The sequence below is a fragment of the Callithrix jacchus genome, chromosome 17, assembly GCF_049354715.1.
Source record: "Callithrix jacchus isolate 240 chromosome 17, calJac240_pri, whole genome shotgun sequence".
Classification (NCBI taxonomy): Eukaryota; Metazoa; Chordata; class Mammalia; order Primates; family Cebidae; genus Callithrix; species Callithrix jacchus.
Window position 1 is genome coordinate 39,051,887 of NC_133518.1, and position 22,243 is coordinate 39,074,129.

Consider the following 22,243-nt stretch of genomic DNA (forward strand, 5'->3'; position numbering starts at 1 on the left):
CTCTCTGGTCTTCTTTTTTTCCACTTGGAGTTAGGTTTGTTTGTACTGGGACAGTTTCCCCAGGCTTGTCTGGTTCTTTCCCTATTTTGTTTCATATGGACATTTCCTTGAATAAAATCCTTTTATATTATCCACTCTCAACACCTGCTTCTTGGAGAACCTGAGCCCATAAAAGTGATTTAGAATCCCTTGGCTTTTTTTTTTTTTTTTTTGAATGAGAATATTATCTTGACAGCACAGGGTTTGGAATAGTGTGAGGAGGGTGTGCTGTGGGTGCTGGTGGCCTCAGCCTGGTGCAGGAAGCTGGAGACAGAGCAGGGTGGGAAGAGCACTAGGAGAGGAAGGAAGTGATGTTTGCAATGGTTCAACATGGGAGAAGAGGGACATTGGGAAAGAGGGACAGTGGTGACAATGGTAGATTCATAGCATTTGAGAGGACTGAACAAAAAAATTAATTTAAGATTATGACAGCTGTAATTCTCACTCTCTGAGGTAGAACTTACAAATATAGAAAGAGAAACTATTATATAAAACTTGAGGCCAGGTGTGGTGGCTCATACCTGTAAACCCAGCACTTTGGGAGGCTGAGGCGGGTGGATCACCTGGGGTCAGGAGTTCGAGACCAGCCTGGCCAACATGGTGAAACCACGTCTTTATTAAAAATACAAAAATTAGCCAGGCATGGTGGTGGGCACCTGTAATCTTAGCTACTCAGGAGGCTAAGGCAGGAAAATAGCTTGAACCCAGGAGGCAGAGGTTGCAGTGAGCTGAGATCTCACCATTGCACTCCAGTGTGAGACTCCATCTCAAAAAAACAAAACAAAACAAAGCAAAACACCAAAAACAAAAACAAAACAACACAAAACAAAAAACCTGTGGTACTGGATTTCAGTTGTATCCAAACTGGCAATTTTCAATGTGGAAATGTAGTTAAAATGCGTGTACATACACAGTACATATTTCCCAACACTGTCTGAGAATAACAATTCTTAAATAAAAATGAGCATGCCTAACATGCAGAAGCTGTTTCTCTCCAACATTCTTCATTAAAGGAAGTAGGGCTCCTTGAGGAAATAAATGGCTGCTTCCAAGACTGGAGAAGGGAAAGCAGCTTGGACCATTGTTTTGTATCAGAAAGTATGGAGGTATCAAAGAATGATAGGTTCATGTCAAAAGGACACAAAAACCAGCTTAAAGAAATTTCCACTGACCAAATTTGGGACAATTTCATAAAAGATTTATAATAATAAATTTTAAGTAATGAAATAAAATAATCCATCTGTCCATACTAACATAAAGAAAGAAACAAAGAAGAGAGAGTTTTCCTTCAAATAAAGTCAACAAATGTGGAAGAGTAATAGAAGTAGGAAAACCACAATTAAATAGCAATTGTAACAATAATAAATTCAGCCAAGAAATATCAGTGGATACTAACACTGGGTACATATTTAATGAGTAAAATGTTTACAAGTTTCAAAGTATTTCCTCACCAATACTTACTGATAAAGGACAAAAGAACTACCACTGAGTAAAACTTCCTGGCAGAAACCCTCTTGAATCGAATGATCAAAGTTAAGAACTCAAATAATGGGAAAATTCAAAGTCATGTATGTGCTAAAAGCATTATGAGAACATAGCATCTTTTTGTGAAATTGCTTCCCAAAACGTCTAACCTTGCTCTCCTTGTGAGGCAACATCCGGCAAAAACCAAAATGAGGTACATGAAAAAATACATAGGACTAATTAGATCCCAGTTATAATTTTCTTCACATGAAACATCTTGAAAGAATACTGAAAACAGAAGATAATTGTAATGGAAATTTACTTGAGTTGCTATGAAGAAAACAGCAAGTGCATATGTCAGATTAGATTCAGTGGGTTGGAGCTGATAGATTTTCCCCATGGTAGTGTTTGCCACTGTCCAGAGATTCTTGTTTCTTCTCCAGTCAAGAAGTTAATATCTGATATTCTTGCATATTTATAGAAAATATTCAAAGTCTATCTGAATAAGCATTCTGGGTTTAAAATTAAATGATTAAAATTTATTTAGAATTGATTTATGTAACAGAAATATATTTTTCATGATTTTCACATTTTCTTGTTGCTATTTTTAATACCAAATACCATAGGTAACAGATTTAAAGACAATCAGAAAAGACAGTCTTGAAAATCTTATGTATATACCTTCCTCTCATATCCTTACTACTTGTCATGGGCATGTATTTAAAAAGGGCCAGAAAATAAGAAGAAAAGAGGGAGCAGAAGCAGAAACAAGAGAAGAGCAAAGGGAAGCAAGATAAGCAGGAGAGTAAGAGAAGGCCAAGAGGCAGAGGAGGAGGAGGAAGAGGAAAAGGAGAAGATGGAGAGAGAGAGAGAGAGGATGAAGTAAACAGAGGACAGGGAAGAAAGGGGAAGTGAAGGAGAGAGAATGAGGGGATAAAGGAGAGACAGAAGAGGTAGGAAGAGAGGGAGGAGGGAGAAGGAGCGAGACAGAGAAAATAGAGGAGAGGGAGAAATATAAGGAAGCAGGGAGAGAAAGGAAGAGGTGAAGGAATAGAGGGAGATAAGAAGAGGGGAGAAAGGAGAGGGAGGAGGAGGTAAAGGAGGAGACAAAGGAGAGAAGAAGAGGAGAGTGAGGATAGGGAAGGGAGGGAGGTAGAGGGGATGAGAATAGAGGGAGGAAGAAGAGAAGGAAGAGAGGAAGGAGGGGAAATAAAACACATTTATTCATCTCTCCATATACAAGAATGAAACTGACATTTATTAACTTTATATCATGTGTCAGACACTACTAGATGCTTTTATTATTGTTTAGCAAGTGAGAAAAAGGCTGAAGGTAATTTTGTATTTTGTTCATCACTTAGTTAAATGGCATATTCAGATAAGAACCCAGACCTATCTTCTCAAGCTTAAGCTTTGTCTTAAGTGATACTGGTAAATAGTTAAATAGTTGTGTAACTGATGAAATTCACGATGGAAATGCCCACCAGCTGGCAGGATCTAGGTGATTCAATGCTCTTTCTTCAACATAGTTTCCTTATTTTTAAAATTTGACCAAACTTATTGAAAGTCTTAAAATTCATTGAGTTTTACAGACTTTAAAATATGACATATAAAAATGTGACTGTATTGGAAAAGTATCAAAGTAACATTTATATTTTTGATAATATTTAGTTTATTACAGTATACTTGTGTTCCAAAGCTTCTTGATTAAAATAAAACATTACCTTAAAAATCTAAATGTCATGCAATGTTTATCTTTCTGTGCCTGGCTCATTTCACTTAACATAATGATCTCCAGTTCCATCCATATTATTGCAAATAACTAGATCTCATTCCTTTTTAGCATATTTTAATTTTTTAAAAAATTAAAATTCTTAAAGATTAAAAAAAGTCCTGAATGTCCTGAAATGGTTAATGGTGTTAATCATATAAAGTGCTAAAAAAATTATATGGCTGAAATGTCCTCCAAATTATTTTTCAGTTTAAGAGATCAAGATAGTACTATAGAGTAAAATGCTCAAATATTGACTGAATGGTTCAATAAATTTTGACAAATATGTGTACATATACATATTTATATACATAATATAAATTTATATCACCCTTGATGCTATAACTATTTGTATTAGTCTAAGTGTTCGTTTTGTCCATTCTAAACCTGTATATAAATGGATTATACAGAATATTCGTTTCATGATTTCTTTCATTCAGCACAATGTTTTGATAGTTGGAGGGCTATCAAAACTGTTGGATATAACAGTAGTTTGTTCCTTTTTATTGTGAATAGTTTTCATCTTATAAATATATGGTAGCATATTTATCTATTTTCCTGTTGATGGATATGTAGGCTGATTTTGGCCATTATGAATAAATCTAGTTGAACATTGTTAAACAGCATTTTTGTGGATATATGTTTCCAATGATCTTGGAACAAAATGACAGTGTCAAAGGGTAGATGGGTATTCAACATTTTAAGTAATTGTCAAACAGCTTTTCAAAGTGGTTGTGACATTTTTTACCCCATATGCACAGCAAAGGAGAATGCTCATTGTTTCAAATCCTCTCCGACATTTGATGTTGTTTGTCTTTTCTATTTTAAACATACTTGTGGCTTTCCAGTGGTGTGCTCTTGAATACTTTCAAGAGAGCTGAAATTTAGGCTCTGAGAGATGCTCTGCTGGTTATTAGTCAGCCACCGATATTTTAGATCTCTTGTCCTTTGGAGGCATTATAGGAGCGTACTTTTCTGTGTCTCTGATATTGGATGTGGCCATGTGACTTACTTTAGCAACAAAATGTAAGTACAAATGGTGTGTGTCATTTCTGAGAAGAAATTTAAAACCCCCGTATGATTCATCACATTTCTTTTCTATTGCCAGTGTAAATTTAGAAGCATATATCCATCAGCTTAGACATGAGCAAATATATTAAGCAAAATCTCTCCTGCAAATCTGTGCTGAACATGTAGTGAGAGAAAAATAACCTTTATTATCTCAAGGCTTTGAGATTTTGGTGTCATTTGTTATCACAGCAGAACCTAACCTAATGTGAAATGTGGAAGTCTGTTCTAAATGTTGCTTGCCCCATTAGGGTACACTTTAGCTATGAATGAACTCAGTTTAACATATAAGACATGTTAGAATGTATTGAAAAAACATAATTTAGGTTTTGTAAGCACTACTCATGTGAAATACAATCTATTAAATACTTAAGTTCTTCCTTTGAAGAGTTGATGTCCTTGCAATGTAACTTTTTGTCATTCAAATGAGGAATCTGAAGTTTAGAGTGTTGTTAACTTGCTCAGTGTCATAAAAACCAGTGAGTGTGGATGGCTTTGTCTTTTACTTGTACCCCTTTATTGCCCTGTGTTATTTGAAGTTGTGGTATATTATCAACAAGTAAAAAATTGTTCACAAGATGGACAAGTCAGAGCTGCATAGGGCCTGAAGACACAGTTTGTGAGTGAAAAGATGGCAGGAAATACAGTTATAAATATAAGGAAATTTCAAAGTACAAATAAGAAATCCATATCCCATTTCATTGTCAATGTTTAACTCTAGGAAACCCAGAGACAGAATCTGAAGCTGTGCTAGATCATAGGGGAAAAATTTCCACTTACCTTCCAGAAGTCAAATGTGTTTATCACTTTGCTGAATGAGGATAAAAGCATAACTTTTCAATTATTCATTTTTTCCAAGTGATATAAATATTTCCCAAATCTCCAAATATTTAAATCATACCACTTAGGCATATACCCAAAGAACTGTAAACATAAATTCAAACAAGAACTTCTATGTAATATGTATAATATGCATAGCAGAAATTTGAGAAAGCTAAAAGTGTGTACTTTGAAAAGATTTAAAATTTGATAACACTCTAGCAAGACTGATAATGGAAAAGTGGAAGAAAAACGTAAGTTACCTATTTGAGATATGAAATAATTTATAGTACCTGCTACATAATGGTAATATACATGTTCTTACATAGAGTTCATGAACAGTTTTCATTAAGGTTATATTTTTAAGCAATATTTTTCATTAAAATATATATGAAAGCAGTGAAGAACAATAAAAAAATAGAATATCCCTCTTTAAGTCCAACCCTTGAAATGGAAAGGTGTGACTATTTCTAGATCTTTTGCAGACCTATTTATTATATTTGGCACTTACTTTAACTTTGAACAAATCTCCAAATATTTAAATCATACACAGTATGTTTTCTGAATACAGTGAAAATGTGCTAGAAATAAACAACAGAAAAAGATTATAATCTCTAAACATTTAGATTAAGCAGTGGACTTCCAGATAGCCCATGGGTCAAAAAAAATTGAAATGGAAATAAAAAAATATTTTTGACTGAAAGCTAATAAAAATACAATATATCAGTTGCAGCAGAAGATGCAGTTGAAGCAGTGCTTTGGGGGGAAATTACAGCTATAACGCATGTATTAGAATATAGGAGGAAAATTTGAAAAGAAATGGCCTAGGTTTACATTTTAAGAAGCTATAAAAATAATATATTGAACTCAAGGAAATGAGATAATGCAATAAATAATGAAAGTTAAAGCAATATGTATAATATCCATAGCAGAAATTTGAGAAAGCTAAAAGTGTATACTTTGAAAAGATTTAAAACTTGATAAAACTCTAGCAAGACTGATAATGGAAAAGTGAAAGAAAAGCATAAGTTACCTATTTGAGATATGAAACAATATCATTGCAGATCACATAAATACTGAAAATACATTAAGATCATATTATGATGGTCAGTGCCACTAATAATTAGGAAAATGCAAACCAAAACCATGTTATAACACTTTACATTCAGTAATACCTATTAAAAAGAAAAAGGAAAATAACAAGTGCTAAGGAGGATGTGGAGAAATTGGAATCTTCATATACTGCTAGTGGAAACATGAAATGGTACCGTTGCTTTGAAAAACAGTTTGGCCGCTCCTCAAAATGTTAAACATGGAGTTACCATATGGCCCAGAAAATCCCACTTAGGCATATATCCAAAGAATTGTAAACATAAATTCAAATGAGAACTTCTATGCAATTGTCCAAAGGAACAGTGTTTTTTTGTTTGTTTGTTTGTTTTTGAGATGGAGTTTTGCTCATTACCCAGGCTGGAGTGCAATAGTGCAATCTCGGCTCACTGCAACCTCTGCCTCCTGGGTTCAGGCAATTCTCCTGCCTCAGCCTCCTGAGTAGCTGGGATTACAGGCACACACCACCATGACCAGCTAATTTTTTGTATTTTTAGTAGAGATGGGGTTTCACCATGTTGACCAGGATGGTCTCGATCTGTTGACCTCGTGATCCACCCACCTCGGCCTCCCAAAGTGCTGGGATTACAGGCTTGAGCCACCGCGCCCGGCCAGGAACAGTTTTTATAAAAGCCAAAAAGTAAAAATAACTCAAAAGTCCAAGAACTGATAAATGAATGAACAAAATGTGGCATATTCATTATGATGAATTATTGGTGATCCAGAATAAGAAATGAAATATGGAGACATGCTAAAACATAGATGAATCCTGAAAACATACACTATTTGAAAAAAGCCAGACACAAAATATCCCATAGTTTATTATTCCATTCATATGAAACAACCAGAATAGATAAATCTGTAGAGACAGAAAGTTGATTAGCAGTTAAGTGTTGTGGGCAGGGTAAGGAGATAGTTGAGTGACTGCTGACTGGTATGAAGTTCCTTTATTTGCTTGTGGAAATGTTCCAGAATTAATGGTGTTGATGGTTGCACAATGTTATAAATATAATAAAATGCATGTATTTGTACAGTTTAAAATAGTGAATTTTATGGTATGTGAATTATATATCAATAAAAATAGAACTTTAAAATGTATTTAACTTTTAAGTTCAGGGATGCATGTGCTGGTCTGTTATATAGGTAAAGGTGTGTCATGGGAGTTTACTGTACAGATTATCTCATCACCCAAATATTAAGCCTAGTACCTATTAGTTATTTTTTCCTAATCCTCTCCCTCCTCCCAACCTCCAATATCTGACAGACCCCAGTGTCTGTCGTTCTCTTCCTTGTGTCCATGTATTCTCATCATTTAGCTCTCACTTATAAGTAAGAACATTTGGGATTTGGTTTTTTATTAGTGCAATAGTTCACTAAGGATAATGGCCTCTAGTTCCATCCCTGTAGCTGCACAGGAAGTGATCTTATTCTTTTTTTATGGCTGAATAGCATTCTGTGATGTATACTTACCACATTTTATTTATCGAGTCTACCATTGATGGTAATTTAGGTTGATTTCATGTCTTTGCTATTGTGAATATTGCTGCAATGAACATACGTGCACATGTGTTTTTATAGTAGAATAATTTGTATTCCTTTGGGTATATACACAGTAAAGAGATTGCTGGGTCAAATGTTATTTCTGCCTCTAGATCTTTAAGAAATCACCACACTGTCTTCTGCAATGATTGAACTAATTTATACTGCCACCAATATTGTCAAAGCATTCATTTTTCTTCTCGGCCTCGCCAGTATCTGGTGTTTCTTGACTTTTTAGTAACATCATTCTGATTGGCATGAGATGGTATCTCATTGTGGTTTTGATTTGCATGTCTCTAATAATCAGTGATTTTGAGCTTTTCTTTGAATGTTTATTGGCCAAATGAATGTCTTCTTTTGAGAAGTGTCTGTTCATGTCATTTGCCCACATTTTAATCTTTTTTTTCTTGTAGATTTGTTTAAGTTCCTTATAGAGTCTGGATATTAGACCTTTGTCAGATGAATAGATAGCAAAATTTTTCTCCCATTCTGTTGGTTGTCTGTTCACTCTCATGATAGTTTCTCTTGCTGGAGGAACCTCTTTCATGTAATTAAATCCCATTTGTCAATTTTTGCTTTTGTTGCAATTGCTTTTGATGTCTTCATCTAAAATCTTTGCCCATTCCCATGTCCAGAATAAAGCCACACCCCTACAACTATCATGAGAACAGCATGGGGGAAACTGCCCCCAAGAGCCAATCACCTGCCACCAGGTCCCTCCATCAACCTGTGGGAATTACAATTGGAGGTGTTAATTGGATGGGGACACAGAGCTAAATTATATCAAACTACCTGTCAATTATGCTAATTACCTTGCTGATGAAATAATTTGTACACTAGACTCTTGTGATTTGCAACTTACCTATATAACAAACCTGCTCATGTACCCCTGAACATAAAATAAAAGTTTTAAAAATGCCATGTAGATTGATGCTTATGCCAAACCTCAGGAGTTATATCCCTCACAAAGAAAGACTATTTTTTCAGTCTAAAATATTATTTAAATTACTGATTAAGACATATATTAATATTAAGTACTATAAGAAACACTCTAGCATATTATTTATTTTAACTTTTAACTTTTGAAATCTTCTATTTATTCAGGTAAGTCTTCACTACAAATGGGTATTTCAGAGCCTATGGAAAAAGTATGGAGTAGGAGAAAATCTTCTTAAATCTTCTAATTACTTCCTTCCAAGAGCTACTTCTCAGAGCGACTACAGAAATAGGCAAACACATTTAAACTAATAAGTTTTTTTTTTTTTTAAAAAAACACACAAATTTTTATTATTAAGCCAACTAGAATTACTTTTGTGTTTCTCTACGGTAGAAATCAAGCATACTTTCTCTTTTAATGAAGAGCCAATTGTCCTAATCTCTTTATAAAATAGTTTATCTTTTATTGATTAATATACTTATAGTTTTTATCATGATTTGGAATAGCATAAATGCGTAGGTCCATTCTTTCTATTATTTTTATTGATCAATATGTTGACCAAAACCATAGTGCTTTAACTATCACAGTCTGGCAGGACATTTTGGTATATGATTGAACAGCTCTCCTGATTTTCCATGTTCTTCACTCCAGGCTGCCAAAGGAGAGCAATACTGATAAACTGCACAATCAATTTTTAGAAAGGGGATTACAAAAGCTAAATTTATCTCCTGAAAATAGTGAGAGATTCATATCTGACCTTAAATAAGTTGTTCAACCAAAATATTAAGGTGAGCTATGAATTCTCATTCTTATTCTTTAGGCCAAGTTTTGTAATTCTTTTTAATATTCTTTTTTATTTCTTATTCATGTTTTTCCTCTCCCTACTTGAAAATATTAATTCCTTCATGACTATTTTTGATCATTTTTGTTGACTATATTTTAACATAAATATGTCAATAAAATGGTTCTATCAAAGCAATTAATTCATGAAAGGGAAGGAGTTCATATATTTCATATGCTATGATATTCACCCATTTAAAGCATACAACTCATTGACTTTTAATATATTCCCAGACTTGTGGAACCATAACAAAACTCTAATTTTGGAAATTTTTCATTTTTCCTGAAAGAAGCACTTGTATCCATTATCACTCATTCCCCAACTCCCCAACCAATTTACCCAACCCTACTAATCTACTTTCAGTCTTTTTTCCTGATTCCTCTATTCTGGATATTTTATATAAATGGACTAATATACTATATGGCCTTTTGTGATGGGCTCCTTTCACTTGAAATTTTCAATGTTCATTCATGTTGTAGCATGTCAGTACTTCATTCTTTCTGTGGCTATTATTCCATTGTATGAATATACCGTATTTTATTTATCCATTTATCAGTTGATGGACATTTGGGTTGTTTCCACTTTTAGGCTTTTACGAGTAATGCTACTGTGAACATTTGCATATATTTTTTGTGTGAACGTATGTTTTTAGTTCTCAGGTAAATACCTTAAGGTGGAATTGCTGGATCATGTGATAACTGTGTTTAACTTTCTGAGGAACTATCAAACTGTTTTCCAAAGCAACTGCCTCAGTTTTCCAATGTTCTGGGAACCAGCAATGTATAAGAATCCTAATTTCTCCATGTCTCTAACAAAACTGCTTGTTTTTCTTTCTTAAAAATTACAGCCATCCTAGTGAGGGTGAACTGGTATCTCATTGTGGTGTGGATTTGCATTTCCCTAAGAAGTAATGATGCTGAGTGTATTTCATTTGCTTATTGTTCTTTTGTATATTTCTTTGTAGAAATGTCTGTTTAAAGCATTTACTCATTTTAAAATTGAATTTTTTATTGATGATTTGTAAGTCATTTATATATTCTGTATACTAAACTGTCAAATATATATATTCATTCAAATTCTTGTTATATATATATAATTTTTTTTTTTTTTCAGAAAAAACACAAAAAGTAGATTAGTAGGGTTGGAAAAGTAGTGTGGGCAGTTGGGGAATGACTGATAATGGATACAAGTGTTTCCTTTAGGAAAAACAAAGATTTTCTAAAATTAGAGATGTTATGGTTCCATGGTTCTGCAAATATACTAAAAAATCATTGTGTTGCATGTTTTAAATGGGTAGATTTCATAGTATATGAAATACGTGAACTCCTTCCCTCCTTCTGTGAATTTTTGATATAAACATTTTTATTGAGGTATTACTCACATTGATATATAGTCAATAAAAATGATCAAAAATTTTAAAGAATATTTCTCAAGTGGGGAGAGAAAAAATCATGAACATGAAATATATATATATATATATATATATATATATTTGCAAGTGTTTTTCTTCATTCTGTGGATTGTCTTTTCAATTTCTCAATAGTGTCCTTTTATGCTTAAAGTTTTTAGTTTTGATGAAGTCCAATTTATCTTTTTTCTTTTGTTTCTGTGCTTTGAGTGTCATATCTAAAATACTATTAGCTAATCCAGGGTCACAAAGACATATATCTGTTTTAAGATTTTTATAGTTTTAGAATTTTTTTCATTCATTAATTCATTTTGAGTCAACTTTTATACAGGGTTGAGATTGATATACAACTTTATTCTTTGGCATGTGAATATCCCATTGCCTCAGTAGTAGTTACTGAAAAGCGTTCCTTCTACATTGAATTGTCTCAGCACTACTTTTGAAGTCAGTTGCCAGTAAAAGTAGGGATTGACCAACATGGAGAAACCTCGTCTCTACTAAAAATACAAAATTAGCTGGGCGTGGTCGCGCATGCCTGTAATCCCAGTTACTTGGGAGGCTGAGGCAGGAGAATAGCTTGAACCTGGAAGGCAGATGTTGCGGTGAGCGGAGATTACGCCATTGCACTCCAGTCAGGGCAACAAGAGCGAAACTCCATCTCAGAAAAAAAAAAAAAAAGTGTTTCAGTTCTGGACCCTCATTTCTCTTTGATTGATGTATATGTCGTCTTTATGCCAGTACCACACTGACTTTATTACAGAAGTCTTACAGTACGTTTTGAAATCAGGATATGTATGTTCTCTTTGTTCTTTATCAATATTGTTTTGATTTTTTGGAGTCTCTTGTTACTTCACATTTTCTTGAGGATCAACTTGTTAATTTCTGCAAAAAAAGCCAGCTGGGATTAATTTTTCCTATATATCTTTTTCTTATTGTGGGAAAAAACACATTACATAAAACTTACCATGTTAACCATTTTAAGTATATATTTCAATAGTGTTGAGGGTACTCACATTGTTATAAAACAAGTCTTCAGAACTTGTCATCTTGCAAATCTGAAATTCCCTATCAATTAAGCAACTTCCCTTTTCCTCATGTCACCAGCCCTCAATGGTCGCCTCTATTATATCTTGTTTCTATGAATTTGACTACTTTCTATGAATTTCACCACTTTAGATAGATTCATGGTAGTATGGTTTGACTACTTTAGATTTGGAATCATGCTATTTTTGTCTTTTTTTTTTTTTTTTTTTTTTGAGACAGAGTTTCGCTCTTGTTACCCAGACTGGAGTGCAATGGCGCGATCTTGGCTCACCGCAACCTCCGCCTTCTGGGTTCAGGCAATTCTCCTGCCTCAGCCTCCCGAGGAGCTGGAATTACAGGCACGCGCCACTGTGGCCAGCTAAATTTTTTGGTATTTTTAGTAGAGACGGGGTATCAGCATGTTGACCAGGATGGTCTTGATCTCTTGACCTCGTGATCCACCTGCCTCAGCCTCCCAAAATGCTGGGATTACAGGCGTGAGCCACCGTGCCCGGCGTATTTTTGTCTTTTTTTGACTGAGCAGACAGATCAAATAAAGACAGACAACTTTGCATATCAGATCTTCCAAGCTACCACAGTCCTTTGAGAATGAGGGTTTGACAGAGCTCCAATCCCATTCTGCCACCACTGGGGTTCCTGACTGCTGGCATTCATTGCAATTGTGGGCTATTGATTTTCAAATCAACCATGGAGCTGAAGCATGCGATAAAAATAGGGCAAAGTAAAATGTCACAAAGCTTGTTCTTTTTAATGAGATCAAACTTATTTCTCAACAAATGCTCTCCAGATTACTGCAAGTCTTTGGTTAATGTCCAGATTTCTGACAAAGCTAATTTTTGTCAGTTGCTCAAAGCTTTCACAAAGGAGAGAATTTTTAGAGGTCTTACTCCACCAAATTTGCTAATTTTGTTTCTCTAAAATAAATTATATGTTTCACTATCTCTAATGCAAAAATCAATATGAAAAAGCTGAAAGAGGAACTTAGAGCTTTGTCTGTGTCTAAGTTCATTCAAACCTAGCCCCTAGGGAAGAGTATCTTAATGACTGTTTGTTTTCAAAGAAATTATAAATCTTCCGTTTTCCAGTCTCAATCTACAATATATTTTGCAGTGTTTTCTTTATCAATACCTAGACTAGAATTCTTACAGCTTCTAGCATTTCTGGACTCAGGTATGTCTACAAGAACTAGGCATGTGGACATCTAGAATGGTGCAGAGGGGATGTTGCTTCCCTAGTTAAGTTTATTAAATTAAAAATAAAAAAGGAAAAAAAACTTTTTATGGATTATTTCCAAATTTGGGCATCAACAAATGGGGATTCTAAGGAGAAAGAGATGCACTATATTGTACATTGTGGGTATATGATGGCACCCTCCTTTGTCTTTCGCTACTCCTGCTATATACAGCATGCTGAAGTCTCGTAACTGACTTGAGTATTACATTTTATAAAAATTATAAAAATTAAAAACGTTACATGCATTTATAAAGCTAACAATTTATTTCATTTCTAGTACTGTATGGTATGTGTTTAATAGAGTCAAACATGGAATCTATCACTTTATGATTTATCTAAAATGTTATATTTATGGCATATGCAAGTGTTATTAGAGAGTGTGTTTTTGTATAATAACTTTGGGTATAACAAATATTTAGAATATGTAAAATAATATTCTGAATGATTTGCTTTGAAAAATTGTCCCACAACATTTAATAAATAACATTGCTAATTACATCTTAAGAAAATACTTTAAACTTCCAAAAGCTTTCTGCTTTTTTTTTGGTGGTGATTTTAATTTGTTTACAGCCTTACTAAAGTGAAATCATCAAATTTAATCTTGATTAATTTTAGCATTTTAAATATTAAAAATTTGGAAACTTTTCCAGAGTCCTTGAAAAGAAACTCTGGTGTTTCTTACTTCCAGTGCTCTTATAACTTCAACTGCTGCTTGGTTGAAACACTAGTGATTTTCTGTAAGATTAAAGTTGACTTTTTCCAGCAGGTTTTTGTATTGGCTGAGGTCATTTTCCAGTATCCCATCTGATACGTTAGTGGAAAGCCTGAACTCAGGGTAACTTTCACAAATATTACCAGAATATTTCCTAGTTCTGAACATTATATATACCTTCAATGATAAGATTCCAAGATTTATTTAGTCACCTCGAGGTTAATTCAGGACAAGAATCAAGAAAAATAGAGGCTGCAAGATTGTGTTGGCCTAGAAAGTGAAAATCTGAGGATAAACATGAAGTTTCTATCATTGCATGCAAAGAAAATACACCGTGTTCACTTAGGCAGCTTTTCCAGACTTTCTCATCTGAACCACAGCTTTTCTGGCCTTTAGATTTATAGTTTGGTACTACCAGGCAAAGAGCAGCACATTTCTTTCTAAAGGAGAAAATGTGCTTCAGGATGTAGAAAAAAGATAATTAAAAAGGACTCAATTTCACTATCATTTCAGGTACTTTTCTATTTCTTATTCCAAATTGTTACCAACATGCTAATTAGCAAATATAGCTATTTTATAGAGCACCTTCGTCCATAGGAACTGTGTTATATTGAGCAAATAGGAATAAGCTTTGGTCTGTGGATATAACCTTAAATAGACCTTCTAATGTATTTCTACTTCAGTAAGGGGCTTGAGTTTTTAATAGTATAAGCTTCTCCAGAATTTGAACACAAATTTAATTATCTTTTTTTCTACATCCTGAAGCACATTTTCTCCTTTAGAAAGAAATGTGCTGCTCTTTGCCTGGAAGTACCAAACTATAAACCTGGCCTAACATGACTCTAAAAGTTGTATTGACTGTCATTCATGTTGTTTTTATTGTAAACTTACATTCTAAAAGCATGCTAATAAACTAGCTCTCTGGGAGAAACAAATAAACAAACCTGATATGTTATTTTTCGTCTTCTAAATTCTCCTTTTGTAGCTGATTTCGTAGCTGATTTTTCATGTTCTAAAGTCTCCTTTAATAGCCGACTCCCGATACAGTCAGGAAGATGCACACAGTGGTTATCCGGAACCAGTATGAGTGGGCTACAGAAAACTCTTCTCTATTCTTACTCTCTTTGTTCAGAGCTCAATCTTATTACAATTTCTTACTTATGTGGTTCTCTGAGAAAACTTTGGACTGTTCTGACTCTGCCAACTTGAAGCTAGATTGGATTGCCTTAAAATACTTCTGTAGAGGCCTGTGAACTTTTGGATTGACTCTGATCTCTAGAATGCAGTCATCCAGATGCAACTGGCTGGCTTGCACAAAGAAAAAGAACTATGTGTTCATGTATACGTCTTTTGGGTAAATATATTTTTATTAGTTTTCACCTAATAAATTCACCTTAATACAAACTAGTAAAATTTTAATCAACAAAAATAAAATGTATACCTTTTCACATGATACATCAGTTCTCTGTGGCTGAAAGGACCTAGTGTGACCAGATAATGATGGTAAATTCCCAACTGTAGCTACATATCCCAGGGTTTGTTCATCAGCAGTTTTTCGAATGTTTTTACTGTTTTTGTCTACATTTGGAAACCTGTTTCCAAATTGCTCACAGATTGTAAAAGCACTAACTGGTAATGCTCCTTTTTTGGTTCATTGACTTCCACATTCTCGGGCAATTGTTGGTGTCAGTTAAAGCATGAGCCTACCAAAGGTACTGCTTTTAAGGAATGTAATTTAAGTGATGTTTTGTTAATTTGGGAGGTTATTTTCAACTGTGTTTACAACGTCAATGACTACTGATATTAAGCTGGCCTAGATTACGCTTTATAGCAATTGCCAAATTTTGAAATAGTACGTATATGAATAGACAGCAAGGTGAAAATGGAGGTTTGTTGAGATTGGAACTAAAGAAAACATGTTTCAGAATTTAATACTTCCTCTTTGTTATTACTTTTCCATATACATTCATAATTAGGTATGTACCTTGAATGTGAAATAGAATAGTATCCAGGAGGAAAAAATTGCACTGTATGTAAAATTAGAGGTTACATTCACTTTTAAATATTTCCAGGGATATAAATCAGTTATCCGTAAATATATGTATGTAGCCATCTGTGTGTGGTGTGTGTGTGTGTGTGTTTCTGTGTTAGAGTGAAGAGGGACAGAGATAGAAGCAAAATAAATAAAAGTCAGAACAATCCTAATGATTTTTGTTTTGCAATTCTTCTTTAGTGTCTTTATATGCTCCCATAATACTGGTTAGACATTTGTCAGATAATTGTCTTTTCTGAGTTCACATTAGATATGTGAAGCTTGAAGAATCTGCTAAAACTGAGAATGTTAGTATATTAAGAAATAGTACCTATAATATAGTAATATAAATACTGAAAGGAGAATAATAAAGGCAATTGTAGTCATTTCTCCAAAATAATTTCTATAGGAAATTAACTAAAAGGTCTCAATATTCTTTTGAGATGGAGTCTTGCTCTGTCACTCAGGCTGGAGTGCAGTGGTGTGATCTTGGCTCACTGCAAATTCTGCCTCCTCGGTTCAAGTGATTCTCCTGCCTTAGACTCTTGAGTAGCTGGGATTACAGGCACGTGCCACCATGCCCACTAATTTTTGTATTTTTAATAGAGACAGGGTTTCACCATGTGGGTCAGGCTGGCCTTGAATTCCTGACCTCAAGTGATCTGCCCACCTTGGCCTCCCAACGTGCTGGGATTACAGGCATGAGTCACCATGCCCAGCCTAGGTCTCAATTATTAAAGAAACAAGAATAATATTGGAAGTTCTATTTGTGAAACACAGTGCAGAACAATGTAAGGAATATTTTAAGTAATCATTCATTTTGAGTCTCTGCTTTTATTTTTCAAATAAGGCAATTCTCACTAGCTTTTAATGTTTATTTCAGTATTCTTTTTTTTTCTTTGCTTTTTTAAAATTGTACTTTGGGATCTAGGGTATATGTGCCATCCTGCATCCTGCAGGATTGCTGCATAGGTACATACATGCCATGGTAGTTTGCTGTCTCCATCCCCTTCATTGCCTACATCAGGCATTTCTCCCAGTGTTATCCCTCCCCAACCTCCCTGCCCCTTGCTGTCCCTCCTCTTCCCTCCCCTCCACCCCCAACCTACCTCAGTGACTTTTGTTCCCTTCCCTGTGCCCAAGTGTTCTCAATGTTTGTCACCTGCCTATGAGTGAAAACATGCGGTGTTTGGTTTTCTGTTCTTGTTCTTACAATGGGAAAAAAATGTGTAATTTTATGCAGTTGACCACTTCTCATTTTATCCCAAGTATTTTGACTTGTAAAAATACATAACTGACATATTCCTTCTTCAAATGTGTATGTGACAAACTGATTACTAAATATATGTGCTACTTATTCCTTTCTCATTTTTTTTTCTTCACTTCCCACTAATGTTTTTTGTTTGATCAGTCTCTGGCTTGAAAAAATATTTAAGTACATTTATTTGTGAAGTTATTGTCTTTTCTTTGTCTTTCCCTTTGTCTTTTGTGTGTTTGTTTATTCTGGAGCTAGAAACCTATACACTTAGTTTGGCAATAAATCCAGGAATGTCAATGTGATAAAATCACATAAAAAGCCCCAGACCAAACAGATAAGATGGAAAGATGACACTGAGAAGCAGATTAACTTAGTGCCATTAATTAACCTACTAAAAGTAGGATCCCCCATTTGTATTTTGAGTGGTGCAAAAGGCAAGACACACATTTTCTGACTTGAGGAATAATCTTTGAATTAGGCAATGGTTTTCAACCTTGGAAGCACATTAAAAGGCAAGGGTTTTCAACCTTGGATGCACATTAAAATCACCTGAAATGCTTTTAAAAATCCAATTCCCAGACTTCCAGTTTCTGCTTTGGAATGTAGAGAGCTGTAAATGGTGTCACACACACACCTTTTAGAGCAAAAACAAATGTTCATGGCTTTTCTTGAACCCATTAGAGAGCTGAGTTTGTAGGGCAGCTAACAAGAATAAAATATAAAAAGAGTCAGGCATCTGCAGGTATACAGCATCTACTTTCCTGGGGTAGATGTTATAAGAAGATACCAGAAAGAATAATTCAGCTAAAACAGATAATAAATTTGTGGAGCACAAGTGTGGGCTGGTAAGATATTATGAAGCCCCTGGGAGTTACAGATAGAGGAAAAATCTTGTTCCCTTGCATATTCTTCTCCAGGGATCTCAGCAGGTGCCAAAAAGGGCTGGCAAGAGTTCTGATAAAGCATCTCTGACAGTGCAAGCCAGAGGAAGGGAACAACAACAGCCACTGTGTGATGGCGAAAAATTTCAACAGGACTCTCGCCCCCCATATCCTTCATAGAGCAAGAGTTTAATCTACTCAGATACATTGGTGACAACCCATTGAAGATGGGGATTGAAGGATGGAAAAAAGCATGCTGCCACTGGTAAGGAGGCAGGAATACCAACTTGGCCCTAAATCACAGCTGGGAGTGAGGTGGGAGCATTGAGAAGACCCCACCCCCAAAACCCAGGGACTCGGTGCTGTTCTAAGACATTTGATTTTGTTCTTAATTAGAACAAAATTAAACACCCTCTACAAGTCGTGCATAATCAGATTAACAAGATCATCTAACACATAAGACTGAAATACTGCTGGGAGTGAGACAAGAATTTGAAAACACAGCCTCTCTAAGGCATATAAAGAGAAGACTTTAAACTGATGGTGGAGAAGTCTGAGAAAACCCTCTAGGAAACCAGTTCTTACTCTCAAGTTAGTGGTAGAAAAATGTTAAGTATATGGTTCTGTGAGAATAGGAAAACAAAACTGTTTTTTCCATTGTCATATACCACTCAACATTCTCAATACTTTCAGAACGCTTTTAACACTGTATGTGTGGAAGTTTTTTCCTCAAATCCCAGAAATTCTCTAACAGATATCACCTTGCAATTAACTCAATTCTGACCTGATCTACTTGAATAGTGTCAGATCTCCCATAATTAAGTCCTGCAAGACTGCTCACACTTTAGATGCCAGTAACAAGTCCCACGTTGTGACCTGTTCTTCAAACTGTCCATAAATCAGGGACACCTGCACCCCCCTCCCCAGGTTAATTTGCTAGATTGGCAGAGGTAATCTGCCCTGTTCTTCTAACGATCAATTAATCAGGGACACCTGTACCCCCCTCGGGTTAATTTGCTAGATTGGTAAGTAATGAGAAAACAGGTGTGCACCATCCTTTCAGGACCCCCTTGTGTTCAGCAACCTAGAAGCTCTCTAAACCCTGTCCTTTTCTTTCTTTTTTTTCTTTTATGGAGGGTTTTTTGTATAGACATGATTGAGAAAAATCACTGACTACTTATGATTTACTCAACCTTTAGTTCTTCTCCCCTCTCTAGAGATCAAGGGGTGGGGTCGAAAATTACAACTCTGTAATCACAGGCTTGGTTCTCATGGCAACCAATTCTCCCAACCAGAAACCCACAGGCACTAGTCATCACTTTGAAGATTCCAAGTGCCTTGGGAGCTGTGTGCCAGGAGACAAGAACAAACATTGAATACATATTTTGTAATATAAATTACAATGTCACAGGTTCACTGAGGGTTGTAACCATAGCTACAACAAACCTTAAACTCAGACTAACTTCTGACTAGACTAACACAATCTCCACACTAAATGCCTAACAGAAGGAAAAGAGTGCTAATGTCCAGGTGTAAAACCTATGTACCTGAGCCTGTAAAATTGATCCTTGAACACTGACTTGCCAAGACTAAACTAATAGCCCACTGTTGTCAGCAAGACTTACTGATAACATAAACAGCTGACTAATACATCTATTTCATATGCATTATATAGTGTATTCTTATAATAAAGTATGCTAGGGAAAAAATGTTATTAAGTAAATCATAAAGAAGAGAAAATATATTTACCGTTCATTAAGTGGTAACGAATCATCATAAAGGTCTTCATCTTTGTCATCTTCATGTTGAAGAAACCGAGGAGGAAGAAGAGGAGGGATTGGTCTTATTGTCTCAGGGGTAGCTGAGGCAGAGGAAAATCTGACTATAATCGAACCCACGATGTTCAAACCCATGTTGTTCAAGGGTCTACTGTACCTACAGGGACTTCTCCATGGCTCCATGCCTCCATCCGGGAACCAGACTCTTCCTGGGTCCAAGAGGCTTGGTTTCAAAGGCAGGAGTTTCCCAGCCTCCACGTCTTCATCTAGGAAGCAGAGGGGTTTCAAATGTAAAGTTCTTTGTCTGGGTTTCTCCACTTGCCCGCTAGCTGGGGAAAGCCAGGTGGGCTCTATTGTCCCAAGAAACCCGTGGAAAGCTCCGGGAGGAGGGGGCTCTGTAACTCTCAGTCGTGGACCAAGTAGCCAATCCAATGTCAGAGTCAAAGATCAATCACTCCAGAGGCAGTTGAAAGAACTCCTCTCATTGGACAAGAACATGAAAGGGCAGGAATAACTCAAGGGTTAAAATTCAGCTGCTCCTTACCTTCTCTAGGTCTCCTGGAATGATAGCGTAGGAGCTGTCTTTCTTCTCTCTCTAATAAATCACTTTTCTGCAAAACTCTTTGGGTCCACGATATTTATTGCAATGGTAACCTCGCCTCCAGGACCTCTTTCCCCAATCTTCGGAGGAGTTAGCGAGACTAAGAACCTCTTCGGAATGGTAAGTTGGATACGCTCCCCTGGTTACACTTACACTATAATACACAGCTGGCCATTTTAAACAAACAAAAAATGATGCATGTTGTCTAACTAAAATATTCAAAAGGATCAGAATCCAGTTTTAAAGAGTTTATTCAGGTAAAAAACTGGTTATGACCATCCTGGAAACATGGACTTCAGAGAAGTAAGTTACTGCTCTGAAATTAAAAGTTAAGGTCTTGCTTCTATGGGCAGAAAACGAGAAATTCTATGCAAGGCCGGTGGATGAGTTACAATTTAATTAGAGCCTGTTTTCTTTTCTCTTCAGCTTGTTTTCTTTACAGCTTATTTTAATTTCCTTTCCAATTTAAATGAGTGTATTTAACATTCCACTGTAGGCAGTGTGATAATCATGAAGCCTTTTTGTAAGAAAGGTGAGAAAGTTAATCTATAATGAAGATCAATAGGGAAGAGAAAAGAGGTCTACCCTGGTACCTTTTAGGCTCAAATATTTCAAATTTCCAACCAGCTTAAATTTTGAATTACTTACCTTCACAGTAGAGAATACAAGAAGAATAAACACAATGCCAACAAATAGAACAGTCAACACCTTGATTGTTAGGTATGCCACAGACACTGAAGCTATCTGACACAGAATCTAAAATAACAATGTGTATATTAAATTTGGATGACATGCAATATGAGATGTGAACTTTCAGCAGAGATATAGGAATTATAAAAAGCAAGCAAATTGGAAGCACTAGATATGAGATAGTAACAGATAAATAATGCCTTTGGCTTTTCAGTGGACCCCACAAATTCGAATGAAGAAATAATCTGTTAATTAGACAACAAATCAATATAAATTATTCTAAATGACAAATAAAAAGAAAAATTAGGGTTGCATGGGCTGATGGTGGGAGAAAGGTTAACCTAAAAAGGCTTTGTGAGGAGAAAGTTTTGTGAATGATGGAACTTCTCTTCATCATGACTCTGGAAGTGGAAACAGGGCTCAATGTATTTATAAAGACCCATATAACAATGTATCAAAAATAGTGAGTGTTTCTTTTTGTAAAGTAAACAAAAAAGAAAAAGTAATTTTGATACCCAGAATTATTTAATCAGCATCTCTGGAAATGGGATGATGGCATCAACTAGGTGATTCTGACATGCAGATAACAGAAAACAGCACAGAGAACAGCTGCCAGATTTGCCATTTATATTGGTGAATTTATTGTAGTGTAAGTATTGATTCCAAAACTTGATTGCTCTTTGAAAACACCTGGGATCTTTTAAAAGTACTCATGTCTGTCTTCTTCCCTCAGGCATTTTGAATTAATTTATAGGACATGGTATGGCTATCAGAAATTTTAAAAACTATCCTGCTGATTCTAATGTGCAGCAAAGTTTGAGAACCGCTGCTCTTGACTAGCAGTTCCTTGACTTAGCCTGCATGAGCACCATTTGTAGGGGTGACAACATGGATCACTGAACCCTACATCCAGAGATTCTGATTCAATAGATCTGGAGTGGGGTTTGAGAACTTGCCTTTCTAACAAGTTCCCAGATGATGTCAATGCTGCTGGTCCTTCAAGAATTACTTATCTTAG

The 22,243-nt window shown here is 35.4% G+C and overlaps 1 long non-coding RNA gene across 2 annotated transcripts in view; it reads right to left on the minus strand.

Annotated features, from left to right (window-relative positions):
• Nucleotides 1–20,305, minus strand: part of LOC128929981 (uncharacterized) — a 35,418-nt gene extending 15,113 nt beyond the window's left edge. For both annotated transcript variants that reach the window (XR_008477412.2, XR_008477413.2), the window contains exons 1-2: nucleotides 20,096–20,305; nucleotides 19,906–19,954 (exon numbers count right to left, since the gene is read on the minus strand). This is a non-coding gene — a long non-coding RNA (uncharacterized LOC128929981). The remainder of the gene's footprint in view (nucleotides 1–19,905; nucleotides 19,955–20,095) is intronic.
• Nucleotides 20,306–22,243: the final 1,938 nt, after the last annotated feature.